This window comes from Schistocerca gregaria, chromosome 11 (genome assembly GCF_023897955.1).
Source record: "Schistocerca gregaria isolate iqSchGreg1 chromosome 11, iqSchGreg1.2, whole genome shotgun sequence".
NCBI lineage: Eukaryota > Metazoa > Arthropoda > Insecta > Orthoptera > Acrididae > Schistocerca > Schistocerca gregaria.
The window spans coordinates 28,804,846-28,819,517 of NC_064930.1; the positions used below are offsets into that span (position 1 = coordinate 28,804,846).

Here is a 14,672-nt window from a genome sequence, read left to right on the forward strand (position 1 = left end):
ATAGGTTGTCAAATTGGCAATGATTTACACAATTTTTGACAAAAAGTTCATTGTTAAGCTTGTTGTCAGTAGCATAGCTAGAAAATCTGGAGACTAGTAGGCTTCACCAAATTATTTTCCATTAATTTCTTTTTTACAGTGCAAGCTCTCCCATCTGTCACAAAAATCGTCCATTGATTTTTGATAGTAAAGAAAGACTTTCATTAGATTTACTTAATTCTGTAAGTTACATTTTAATTAAAATTGTTTTTTCATACATAAGCACTATGGTGGATTAACACTGTGATAGATGGCACATGCTACTTGTGATGGATGGGACAATTTATATGAGATAAATAAGTTAAAATCTATCCTCCAAAGCATCAAACCATGACACTTATCTTTCAGGGATGTTTTCTGAAGTGTCCAAAGTACATTCAGTTAAATTCAATATTAAATTTTTAATTTTTCAGTCTGTTTTCTTTTTATGGTGTTAATCCAGAACTGTTGGTCAAAACTGCAGACAAGAATAATGGTGAGTTACTTAAATTGCCCATTAATGTTGTCTATCAAATAATAAATGTTTGAATTTCATCTAAAGGAATCAAGGATTTAAATTAAACATTTTATTTTGATTTCCCTAAGTGCAAATGTCCCATCCATCACTTGTGGAAAGCCTGATATATGTAATAATAATTTATTGTATTTATGTACAGACAGCAACCTAACAAACTACCTGTAATACAGTTCTGCCAGCCCAAGAATCCTAATTGGTCCACCATCAGCATCCAATCACAACTGTGCTGTCATTGTGCACAGTATTGAATCATGTTATGAAGAGTGTGCATGACACTACAGTTCAATACAGAAGTGAGTCGTGAAGTGCATGATCAGTGTGTGGATGACATGGAGAAATGTTTCTTGGTGCAGTAATAGGACAGGAGTGCCATAAACCCTCTTACTGTAGGCAGTCAGGACTTAAACATATGTGACTATAGTGATTTGACAAAACACCTATTGGCTGTTCATACAGGACTCCAAATTGATGATGAGGAAGCTTTGTGTTACCATCAGGAGAAGGTATGCCTGGGCAATTTTACACACATTTTTGGTCACGTATTTCTTGACCCATTCTCTCATTACAAGACTGTGGCAAAAAAAACCTTGGAGTGTTATTTCCACGGATCTGTGTAGGCAGCTTTCTGGTACTGTTAATCTTACACCTGGCAAATCTCTGCGCCAAAGTGTTATTGCATGATTAACACCAGTAGAATAGGAAACCAAGAAGATGAATGTTCAATAGATACAAGTGAATTTTTGGCCTGCTGAAGAATTTGTAGCTGCAGTGAATATGGCCTGTAGTGCTCTCAGTGTGTCATCTCTTAAGAAACGGCGTCTGAGTAGTAGTAAAAAAGGTCTCACATTGCAAAATGAAGCACAAGAAAATCTGCTTTGCTGTTCATTAGCACTTCCACCCAGACTGACTTTGCTGATCTTATTGAACAGCTAAAACAAAAATGTGAAACGTCTACCTATGAAATAAAGCCTCAATTGTCATTCTCGTTCCTCTGAAATGGGCAATTGCATATTGTGCTTGGGAATTTTGGTTGTCAGAATATTTGGTTCAGAAGGCCAGGGCACTGAAGGGAAAACAAGGAATCTTGCCTGATGTGACGCATTGTGGACATAAGTCTTTATCTGACAATTTACATTTTATAAAGACGATGAGCACAATCGTTTGTGTACAGGGATGAATGACTGTATCTCTCCAATCAGAATGTGGTGTTAACCCTTTGAATGCTGGTGGACATGGTAACTTGTCATTCCTCACTGTTCCCCTGGTGCGCCTGATATGTATAAGTGTGGCCCTTGGGTCTTCCTGCAGCACTAAGGACTTGCTGACACATACTGTGCCACTAGCCTTTCCACTACTAGGGACAAGGTTATGCACTCTGAGTCACAGCTACCTGAGCACTACGGACGTGTAAACTCGCAGAACTGTCTTTCCACCCTGCTCTTCCAGTAGCTGTTCAGTGGTCTGACTATATAGTTCAACAGTGCATATATGTTTGTTCCTGTGGTCGCTTTTTGCATAATTAGACTTAGATTCCTGTGCCTTTGTCAGTTTTTTTTGTTTTATACATGAGAAATGTCATGTCACCATGGTTGCACAGATAAAGAAATCCTGGATATGCTCACTAAAAGTGACAGTGAGTCTGGATTATCCGACGTTATCAGTGATGAGCCTTCAATAGAATCTCGAAGCTGTAGTCCTCAGCCCCTTAGATCAGAGGGGGGAGAGCAAGAATTACAGTCAGCAGTTCCTCTGAAACTGAGAAATCAGAAAGTGGCAGTGAAACGGTTTGGAAAACAGCACAGTTAAGTGACACATTTGACTGGAAAGAAACTGATTTCCAGCCATTAAACCACTACTTCGATGACCCGAGTTCAGGACACAAATGTCAATTAGTTGCTGACCCAAGCATTCTTTAATTTTATGCCTCAAGAACTGTTGCAATTTATTGCAGATGAAACAAATCGTTTTTACGTTTACACCAGAGAAAATACTACAGAATCTGTGAATTCTATTCGGGAGGACGATGGTTCAATCCCGTCTCCGGCCATCCTGATTTAGGTTTTCCGTGATTTCCCTAAATCGTTTCAGGCAAATGCAGGGATGGTTCCTTTGAAAGGGCACGGCCGATTTCCTTCCCAATCCTTCCCTAACCCAAGCTTGCGCTCCGTCTCTAATGACCTCGTTGTCAACGGGAAGTTAAACACTAACCACCACCACCATCTGTGAATTCTCGACTGTCAAAGTGGAAAGACACTGGATTTGTGGAAATGCATTGTTTTGTTTCTATTTGCCTTCTAATGGCGCAAGTTAAGAAGTTGAAATTAAGTGATTACTGGTCCAGAGATACACTTTTGAACACACCAGTTTTCAGCGAAATTAAGTCCCAAGATCGTTTTTATCTATTTCGGAGAATGATGCACTTCAGTGATAACTCTGATTTTTGGGGGTGAGAGTCTGTTTAAAAATTAGGACGATTGTTGACAAAATTCGTAAGATGTTTCGTAATTCATTTCGCCCACATCACAGGCTTTGTATAGAAGGAGGTCCCTAGCTGTTCAAAGGGCGATTGTCTATTAAACAGTTTATTCCAACCAAGTGAAGTAGATTCGGAAAAAAAACTATTGACTGAGTGACTGTCATAGTGGGTATATTTTGGATTTTATTGTATGTACAGGAGCAACAACAGAAATTGGGTTCCACAATTTGAGAAAAAGTGGCAACGTAGTGGCAACTATTATGGGCCCGTATTTGGAACGGGGTCATATTCTATACGTCGATAATTGGTACTCCAGCCCGGACCTGTTCCTCTGGCTTCACAACCTTGAAACAACCGCATGTGGTACTGTTCGTAAGAATAGGCGCAACATGCCAAAACTGTAACAGAAATTAAAACTATGAGAAACTGAGTTTAAGTTTACTGACAAGGTCCTTGCTATCAAGTGGTGTGCATGTTGACCGCAAGTCACACTGTTGTGGTTGGCAGGAGAGCCAACCGTGTTAGTAAAGGAGGCCGAAATGCACGCGTTTCAGCTCACGCAGGCTGGCGTGAGGTCTGGAACATGACAAGGGAATTAGAATTGAGAAAAACGGACGTAGCTGGTGGAATACTTAACTTTAATCCATTAATGGAGAACGTCGCTCTTTATGGTACGTGATTCACAATATCAATAGTACGCATACTGGCGCCTTGCTAGGTCGTAGCAAAGAACGTAGCTGAAGGCTATGCTAACTATCGTCTCGTCAAATGAGAGCGTATTTTGTCAGTGAACCATCGCTAGCAAAGTCGGCTGTACAACTGGGGCGAGTGCTAGGTAGTCTCTCTAGACCTGCCGTGTGGCGGCGCTCGGTCTGCAATCTCTGATAGTGGCGACATGCGGGTCAGACGTATACTACTGGACTGCGGCCGATTTAAAGGCTACCACATAGCAAGTGTGGTGTCTGGTGGTGACACCACACACACAACACAAATGGTTGAAACAGAGAAGACTGACAGAGATACTGAGCGAAAAAATAAAGAAACCGCAATGCATTGTAGATTACAATTCGAGTATGGTTGCAGTTGACCGTTGTGACATGTTACTGAGCTTAATGGGATCAGTGCATAAGACTGTGAAATAGTACAAGAACTATTATTATTATTATTATTATTATTTTAAATGCTCATGCTCTCCACCAGTCGGTAACAGGGCGAAAACTGGCACTCGCAATGTTTCACCTTTCTCTCGTAAGGGCGATTGCAGAAAAATATGCTATAGATCAGAAAAAAGCTGGTAGGGGAAGGCGCTACGATGGCGAGAATCCTCTGTGTTTCAGAAGGAGACATTTCCGGCTGTTATTGTGAGTGAACATTCGCTAATGTGCAGATGCGTGGTTTGCACGAAACAGAAAGTGCGCCAGGAAACGAGATTCCAATGCAAAACTTGCAACGTTCCATTATGTATTGCACCCTGCTTTGAGACTTATCACACAATGAAGGATTCCTAATCATCGGGAACTAAATCTGAGAAAATTTATAGACGCTTCTGAATGAATTACTAAAAAAGGGCAAAAATGTAAAAAAATATATAAATCGATTTTTAGCTTCGCCAGTGCCCGTCAAAAGCCCGGATGGAAAAGAAGGATGGGAAATAGATGCAACAGGCGTAAAATTATTTAAACGAAGCCTGACTACTTCATATGTAGCAGTTTACTGGCAAATGAACGGACTTGGTGATTGAGATGGCGCAATATCTGTACTGTGGCAAATGTAATTACGCCAAGTACGTTGCTGCCAGTATAACAAAACCCATACATTAATCTGTATACGATACATTTAAATTATTAACACGTAACATGGACAGTTATATTATTTTATCCTTACAAGGGGACCTCCCCATCGCACTCCCTTCAGATTTAGTTATAAGTTGGCACAGTGGATAGGCCTTGAAAAACTGAACACAGATCAAACGAGAAAACAGGAAGAAGTTATATGGAAGTATGAAAAAATAATCAAAGTATACAGAGTAGTCCACCTGCAAGATATGCCACATTAAGGATAGCGTGAGCTCATGAGCGCCGTGGTCCCGTGGTTAGCGTGAGCAGCTGTGGAATGAGAAGTCCTTGGTTCAAGTTTTCCCTGGAGTGAAAGGTTTGATTCTATATTTTCAGACAATTATCTGTCTTTTTGGGAGTGATTATCAAATCCAAAAGAAAACCTAAATTGGGCAAGGTAGAAGAATCTTTTTACTCATTCGGGCAAGTGTAAAAGTTAGGTGGGTCGACAACGTATTCCTGTCATGTGACGCACATGCCATCACCAGTGTCGTATAGAATACATCAGACGTGTTTTCCTACGGATGACTCTGTTGACGTATGACTTTGCGATCAAATGTTTTCGGTTCCCATTGGAGAGGCACGTCCTTTTGTCTACTAATCATACGGTTTTGCGGTGCGGTGCGGTCACAAAACACAGACACAAAACTTATTACAGTGAACAGAGACGTCAGTGAACGAACGGACTGATCATAATTTTGCGAAAATAAAGAAATTAAACTTTTCACTCAAGGGAAGACTGGAACCAAGGACCTCTCATTCCGCAGCTGCTCATGCTAACCACGGGATCACGGCACTCCTCAGCTCGCTTTGTCCTGATGTTGCCTATCTTACGTGTGGATTATTCAGTTTGTATACTTTGCTTATTTTTTCATAGTTCCATACAACTTCTTCCTGTTTTCCCGATTGATTTGTGTTCAGTTTTTCAAGGCCTATCAACTGTGCCAACTTATAACTAAATCTGTGGGGGGTGCGATGGGGAGGTTCCCTTGTTAGTAGTACAAATATAGATCACATTCGTTCTACTCGTGCAAAACCTGTTTTCCATAACTGATTTAAACGGCTCTGATTAACGAGAAATAACATGCCAAGGTTAATACTTTGTTCTCAGTGCGATTTTTCTTGCTCCTTTGCCTCTGTTGTTAGCCAAATTAAACTCATTGTTCTTAGGAGGGTGGGAGGCTTAAAATTTGTTGTCTGAATGTCTTTGTAAAAAGCATCGAATATACCCAGCTTTCATATTTTCATAAAAATCAACATCTATTCGATTAATTTGTATATTATTGGAAAATAGTAGGGGAACAAAAATTTTTATTCCTTATCGTTGTGCTGTCAATCTATTATTGCACTCTAAATTTCATTTTCATCATGTGTTCACCCTACTAGGTATGCAAATCCGAAGTTTACATTGTTTACGGGCCTGATTTTCGTGCCCAACTTTCATTCCAGCTATAAAGCTTGGTATGTTTTACAGAGCATAGTTTTACAGGAAAATCAGAACGAAAATACTGGTTTTTAGACGTTTTTACAAAATCTTCAATTTTGCACTTAATTCATTCAATACTGAAAAGTGCTACAGAAATGAAACTTTATGTTTAAGAACCTTGTGTTGTTGGGTTACTACATGCCAAGTTTCACGTTCGTCATAGCCTTAGTTCAGGGCGCCGGCCGAAGTGGCCAAGCGGTTCTAGGCGCTACAGTCTGGAACCGCGTGACCGCTGCGGCCGCAGGTTTGAATCCTGCCTCGTGCATGGGTGTTTGTGATGTCCTTAGGTTAGTTAGTTTTAAGTAGCTCTAAGTTCTAGGGGACTGATCACCACAGCAGTTAAGTCTCATAGTGCTCAGAGCCATTTTAACCATTTTTTAGTTCAGGTCATGCAAGAAGACAAATTGGAAATTTTTTTGTGCCTATTTTTTTGGACGATTTACGTATAATTTTCTGGCTCAAGATGGCTAGTAAAATCCTTTTCACTAGTATTCTTAAGAGAATGCGTGAAGTTGTACAAATGACCAAATTTGACTTCTTTACAAAAACTAATCCACGAGATACTACAGCTCAAAATCGTCAAAAATTTTTGCTGGCTCCGATCAAGTCATCAGCCGAGAAGTATTCAGTATGAGGGCAGGTTATGCAGCCTGGGCTGATCCAGTCCCAGCAGCAGCTTTGAGTGGCAGGCATGCAGGTAGCCGGATTAGGCTACAGGCCAGGATGCCTCAGTGTGCCAAGTGGATTGTGCACCTCCAGTAGTCAAAGGGTTAAAGAATACAAGCAGAAACACCTAGCTTTAGTGAATCTGAAGGAGCTGTATGCAGCCTTCAAAGAGAAGTTTCCCACTTATAAAACTGGTTTCTCGAAATGGGCACAGTTGCTTTCCAAATGGTATATACTCGCAGGTCATGGAACCCATTTGTGTGTGTGTGTGTGTGTGTGTGTGTGTGTGTGTGTGTGTGTGTGTGTGTGTGTGTGTGTGTGTGTGTGTGTGTTTTCTTCTATAAGTGTGATAAGTGCCCTGGAGTGCAGTGTATTTCAGCTCTTGTTGCAGAATCAGAAGCACTGCATGTGGCTGAGGATGTAGTTCAGTATATGTAGTTCATCACAACAGATAGATGTACATTGATATCAGTGGTGGAAACAGTTGATTTCGTACACTATTATTGCAACAAACTGGAATTGCTGAAAAGTCATCATTTTATAACAAAACACATTATTCACTGAAAGAAACACCTGGCCCAACAGTGTGTATTGCGATTGGAGATTTTTCTGAGAATTACTCGTTTATTGTACAAGATGTAGCACAAGGGTTTCACAGGCAGCAATCCCAGACTACAGTGCATCCATTTGTAGTTTCTCTACTGAAATTAGCGTCAGAGTCATCAACTGTAAAGACAATGTGCATTGTAAACGACTCTCTCACTCACTCAATACCTGCAGTACATTGTTATCAGAAAACCATTATTTCCAATATAAAAGTTTCAATGCCACACTTAGGGAAAATTCACTACTGTTGAGATGGAGCAACATCTCAGTATCAAAATTGCAAAAATTTTAAAAATCTGACACTGCATTCTGAGGATTTCAGAATTGATGTTGAGTGGCATTTCTTTGCCACCAGTCACAGGAAGAGTGCCTGTGATGGAGTTGGAGGGATACTCAAAAGACTGGCTGCCAGGAGAAGTCTTTTAAGCACTTCATCACACAATCCTCACTGCACAAGCACTTTTTGAATTCGTGTCACAAGGGATAAAGGGTATTCAGTTCTTCTATGTGTCCTCAGAAGACATTGAAAGTAACAGTGCAGTGCTACTGAATGAAATATTTGATCACTGCTGGACAATTCCAAACACAAAAGACTACCACCACTTTATGTATGCTGAAAAGGATGTTGTTAAAATGTATCAAACTTCAACTCTGTGGGATGTGATATGGCTTATCTCACACACAATACAAACGCACAACAGTCTCCAGTACAATACCAAGCAGAATGATTGCAGGATATTGGGCCACATTTTTATTTTATTTGTGTCTATGATTCTAAGTGGTACCTTGCCTTTGTTACGAACTGTTCTGAAGAGAACTAAGATGTTTTGGTGAAGTATCTGCATCCTCTGGACCAGCTAAAGCTTACTTTTTAACCAATGAAGTCAGCTAGGTGAAACTCAGAGACATTCTAAAACCAAATGTTGTGTGAAACACTATAACAGGCAGACAGTATGCACTGGACAGGGCAACTGAAATTTAGATACTCCAACTGTTTAACCACTTTCAGCAATCTAAGTGGGGAAAGACACTGATCTTCAGTGCATATGCTTCGTTTGTAACTTTCTATTTAAATAATGACTGATGTGTTCAGAGTGTGAAACATATTATTTCTACTTATTTACATTTAATATGTTACAGAATAATAGGTCTCTTGTGTCAAATTCTGTGGCATTTGCAATATTGTCCTTATTGACACATACATGCTGTTAAAGAGTACAGTAAAAAAATTATGCATTGCAGTAACACAAAGATATTTTGGGTGTATCTAAACAAGCTGCATAATGAAGCTATTTGCAGCGTGCTATGACCTTGCACACACTGCATCTGGGGAGGTCCCAAATAGTGATTATCGACAATTTCAGAATTTTTCAAAACTCAATAAGTAAATGTGTTCATGCAAGTAACACAACTAAATTTGTATTATGAATTCAGCCTTATCACCCCTCCATATACACCAAATATTTTTTTTTCAGTACTGTCATTCGCACATGAGATAAAAAATATTGGAAACTTGCAAAAACGTGACAATGTGTTTAGTTGTTTGTCTATGTATTACTTCTGAACAGTTAACCATTACAACACATTGTTGCTTTCTCTTACAAGGGAAAGGTGTTACCTGCCACTGCCTACCAAGCTATGAATTTGGCAATTTGCAGCTATTTATTTTTAATACACGCAGTCTCTTACCAGCTAAAATTTGACAGTGCATTTCATACGTTGCCTTCTTCCTGTGTAAATAGTTTCAGGGTAGGTATTGACATGTCTTATTGGACACTTGCCGTGTTATACGGTTAAATTGGATTCTCTATCCTGACATGTCAGTTGGGATACGCCATAAAAATAAAGTGAGATCTCATTTTCACCTTCATGCAGATGAATCTATTAACCTCAGTGCTCTATATCAGCTCTGATGTTTATGCATTGATCCAAGGATGATTCCCCAGATTCACTGTGTTTTTCTGCCAAGCTACTGTTTTCCCTGGAAGAACCTTGTGCTGTTCTATTTCTGCAAGTGCAGGCCAACAGCTCGGTACATCAATGTCCCAACCTTACTTAGTGTTTCATGGTACATAATGTATGTTTTAGTTTTTCCAAATAACCATAAATTAACCATATACAGATGTCTTGTCTCACCAACTACTCAAAAACCACATTATCAGCCCCCATTGTTTTCGCAGTAAAAGGCACTATCAAGTTGGCTGCTAATGGCTTCATGTAAGGGGATATTAAATCAACACTGATTGCACTTCTGTTGATTGCAATTGAATGTGCTCAAGAACAGCTTGCAGTGCATCTACTTGCCTGCATAATTACTCCCTGTATTCTATCTGCTGCAAATTAACTGCCAATAATTTGTTTACTTGTTCTGATACTGTGCCAACAGACTCACCAGTAGTAGCTGCACATATATCTGCCACTTTTTGTGTTCTGCAATTGTCATTACAATTTTAAAAATAAATGAAAAAACTCCACATAAAATTCAAACACAAAATAGATTAAACTATTTCTTATGTGGGATAATGGCGCAATAGGGTTCTAAACAGCTCTATTCCAAATGACCAAATTATCTACAAATGTTACATGTAGCTGGCAAGGCTTTATTGCATGGCAGCTTGTGCCCTGACAAATGAGAGATTCTACACCTCCCTGGCATTAAAAACACTTCTTGGAAATCACCTCTGAATAGTGACAAGTCTGTAGGTTCCTTCAGCTTGGCATATGAAACTTTGAGTTCTAATTATGCCTCTATGACTTTTCATGTACACACAAAATGAACAAAAAATATTGTGCACATCAAAGAGTAAATTCACTGCAGTGCAAGTGGTGATGACTGATGTTGCAGGTGAAGTTTGACTGCACTCTACACATGCTACCTGAATGGAACTATTTTCCTGTGACATAAAAATACTTCTAACAGCAACAAAGGTACCAACACCAGCTGTATTTAATCTATCCCTTTAGAACACCATTAAGTCCTGTGTAAGAATTTCAGCTGATCATGTCTCCAGATTTAGCCAGCTTGAACTTCAGTACTTCCAATTAGCACTTGGAAGTTTGGTTGTTTCCTGGTGCAGCTATGAAGTTTAGAAGGACAGTACTGACTGTTCCTATGTCTATTATGTACTGGTGTTTATACTGAACCATTTGAGACTGAAGCCCTTTCTCTACTTTCTTGAGACCTTATAACCTAAAAAGTGACCAATCCATTCCATACAGCCCTGCCATCCATTTAGCCACCTTGTACATGTAGCAGATGCCTGACCTATGAAGCAGAACTCGAAACTCCACCACTCTATGGCGAAAATTGAGAAATCTGCAACCCAAACATTTGCAGAATTATCTGAGAGACTGATTCAGAACCTCCATTTAGCTCATTAGCAAAGCTCTGAAATCAATCCCATTGATGATGCTACATTTGATGAACTCTGTATTCATCCCACAAGTAAGACTGGCAGTGTTGACCATGTCAGCTAGCTGCCCGAAACCACAGAGAGAATCTCTTCTGATTCAGAGTGATTCACATTGTTGGTACTGACATAAGTGACCACCTGCAGTTGGCTGCACCAGTGCTCTTCATGGCATCTGCAAGCACTTGTTTCATATCTGGAATTATCCCAGCAGGTATGCAAATAGGGTGTACACTGGATTTCATCCCCTCCTAAGGCACTCCAATATGTGCCTGACATTAGAGCTCCCAACTGCTAGTACTCCCACCCCCTGTGAATGTCCACATTGTGCAGGTCAAGAGGCTTCCTTTGAGATTAGATTAGATTAGTTTTTCGTTCCATAGATCCGTACTGAGGAGATCCTCGTGGATGTGGAACATCTCAATTCTTGTAGCTGAAATAACAATACTAATAGTATGATTATATAAATACATAATTTTTTTAGCTGAAATAACAATACTAATAGTGTGAGTATATACAATACATAATTTGTTTCTATTAAAAATTTGTCAATGGAGTAGGATGATTTGGCCATTAGTAAGTCCTTCAGGCTCCTTTTAAACTATTCTTTACTTGTAACAAAATTTTTTATGTTTGCTGGAAAATTATTGAAGATCAGTGTTCCTGAATAGTGGACCCCTTTTTGAACTAAAGTAATTGCTTTTAAGTCCTTGTGCAGATCATTTTTGTTCCTCGTATTGTATGTATGAACTGAGCTGTTTGTTGTAAAAAGAGATGTATTATTTAGGAAAATTTCATTAAGGGAACCTGGAACCTAAAAATGATGAAATTTTGGATTTTCAGTTTATTGTGAAATAAAATACTACAGATCTTACTCTTTAAAATGACATATTAATCTTACCTGTAACTCAACTCCAAGTATTTAAAATATTATTTTCAATAGTGCGCTGTAGAAGTTACTCAAACATTGTGGAATGACATAAATAGATATATATCATCATACATAACTTAACTAAATCCAAACATTAAGCTTCTAGCCAGCTGACAGTGTATAGTAAATCATAGTAGAGAGATAATACTCAAGATTTCACCATTTATTATGTATGTTTCTGCTGTAACCTGGATAATCATAGTCTCCCATGTTAGTTGCTATAATTGTGTACTGAGACTAGTTTCATAAAACTGAAGTCATGCAAGTGCCTAGATGTAACAATTTGTGGAGGTATGAACTGCAATAATCACATGAATTCAGTGATGGGTAAGGCATGTGGCAGACACCAGGTCTTATGTAGAATACAGAAGAATGCATTTAGTTTCCAATGATTGTTGTCAAAACATTCATGTGTCAGATCCTAGAATATTGATCAGTGTTATGATCATTGGGACCCATACCCAATACAATTTGCAAAGGATATTGAACATGTGTAAAGCAAGGCGTTAAGAATGCTGACAAGTTTGTTTGACCAATGGGAGGGCATCACCAAGCTGAACTCACAGGTACTTGAAGAGATATGGCAACTATCATCCAAAAGTCTACTTAAAGGACTTCATGACTGTCGAGAATAAATTAGACAAGTTGTAGCACGCACATAGGTATTTAAGGAAACATACTTCACATGAACCATGTACAATTGGAGTAGGAAAATACAGTAATTTGTGCCACAATGTGAAATAACAGGTGCCGTACACTTTACAGCAGTTTGTAGAGTATACATGTAGATGTAAATTTTCATGTCTGTCTGTTGTGTAGATGTTACTTCGCTTCCCTGAGCACATTGATGTCCAAGCCATGAGAGAAATGGGAGGCAACATGCCATAGACAGATGTGCATAATTTCTTGTTCAGATTTTACAGCAATATACTGTGATTTATCTTGAATATATGGAAGCCCCCATGTATATGACCAGCTTAGCTTAGCTTTGTTCAGACCACATATCCTCCAGCATCAACAGTTGGTGGTTATACCAAGATATCCAATTGAATAATACTCAACAACTTCCAGAGTACTGTCATAGTTTCACGAAATTTGTGTTCCGATGTTACCATATATTTCAACTAATTGCTAAAATGTATTAGTGAAATGTCAGCAGTCTACCTGTTAGGGAAGGATATATTTCTTCAATGATAGCAGGGTGAAAGTAATGCCCTTTAGTTTTTTCTCTCCTACACTAAATATATGAAACACAAATTTTATTGTATTATGGTTGGTTCAAGACACTCACCATACTCGACTTTTCCATCAAATCCACAGAATTAGGTGTCCATGCATTTTAGATTAATCGGTCGACAAATTAAATTATACGGAAATTATAGTACACACTGAATGTTGAATTCCATAAACTAATATACCTCACATTAGTTAATATCTTGTAGATGTAAGGACTACATTGAATGTTCTGAAGCAGGAAAACTACAGGTACAGAAAGTTCTTATTAATTTCTGAAAAGTATTGTTCACAGTATCATCTGTTATTTTGTTTACGTTTTGATGCAGTTGGCTTGTTTTATTTGTGACAAGGTAAATGGATGTGAACTGTGTATGCATAGCTGAAATACTATATGTTACAGTAAAGAAGGTGTTCACTACTGAAAGGTCCATGTTAAACATCAGCTAAATAAACATTTATACTAACTTCTACTCATTTTCAGGTTAAAATCTGCTGTCGGCAAGGTTGGAAGAACTTTGTTACAAGAAAATTGTCTGCATGGAGTGACTATTCGTAAGTTGGAGATTACTGCTAAGAAATCGACATCCATTACTTTGTCTGGTACCTTTAAGAAACTATATTAATACATACTGACAATAGACTGCATAAATGTAATTTTTGTTGAAACAGTTTTAAATTATCTGGTGATCTCAACAGGCAAAGTTTAATACATACTGGTGAGCGGCAACACAAATGTACTGCTTATGGTAAATCCTTTACCCAATTCAGTAACCTGAGGAGGCACAACTCAATACATACCGGCGAGAGTCCACACAAATGTGCCACGTGTGGAAAATCGTTTACTAGGTCTGCAGGACTTAAGAAGCCTATGTACTACATTCAGGCGAGAAGCCACACAAGTGTGACCTCTGTGGCAAAACTTTTAGTATGTCTGATGGACTGAGGGAACACAAATTAATACATACTGGTGAAAAAGTATACAAATGTGATGTTTGTGCAAAACTTTTCTTTTCTTGTCCGGCTGTAGTTCAATGCAGTATTTTACAAGGGATACAAGTACTACAAAAGCATGACACTAAGCTAAACCATTTCACTAATCTAAAGCTGTACATTCTGCTGAGAGGCCACAAATGTGGTAGTGTTTGTTTCACTTCTTATCAATATCTTAGAGCCCGCATTGTTATTGAAACCAACTGTGTATATATCCTGTATTGAGCCCAAAAATTTGTGTGATAAAGCAGTTCTAATTAATACAAGGGGCTCAGATATCTCATTGTATGAAATGTATTTACTTGAGGCAACTCAATTGTATGTTTTTAACAGTGTACACTGAAATACATGTGTATCATAATAAAATGGTAATTTATAAATCTCTGTCTGTTCAGAAATCATGTGTGATGTCTAGAAATATTACTGCTGGTAGCATTACAGATATATGAGTTGTGTTGTTCTTTTAATTGCATAAGTTTC

The 14,672-nt window shown here is 38.6% G+C and overlaps 1 protein-coding gene across 1 annotated transcript in view; it reads left to right on the forward strand.

Annotated features, from left to right (window-relative positions):
- Positions 1–13,915, forward strand: part of LOC126295242 (uncharacterized) — a 148,596-nt gene extending 134,681 nt beyond the window's left edge. The window contains exons 10-11 of the mRNA XM_049987598.1: positions 13,684–13,754; positions 13,899–13,915. The gene's annotated coding sequence lies outside the window, so the exon portion shown is untranslated. The remainder of the gene's footprint in view (positions 1–13,683; positions 13,755–13,898) is intronic.
- Positions 13,916–14,672: the final 757 nt, after the last annotated feature.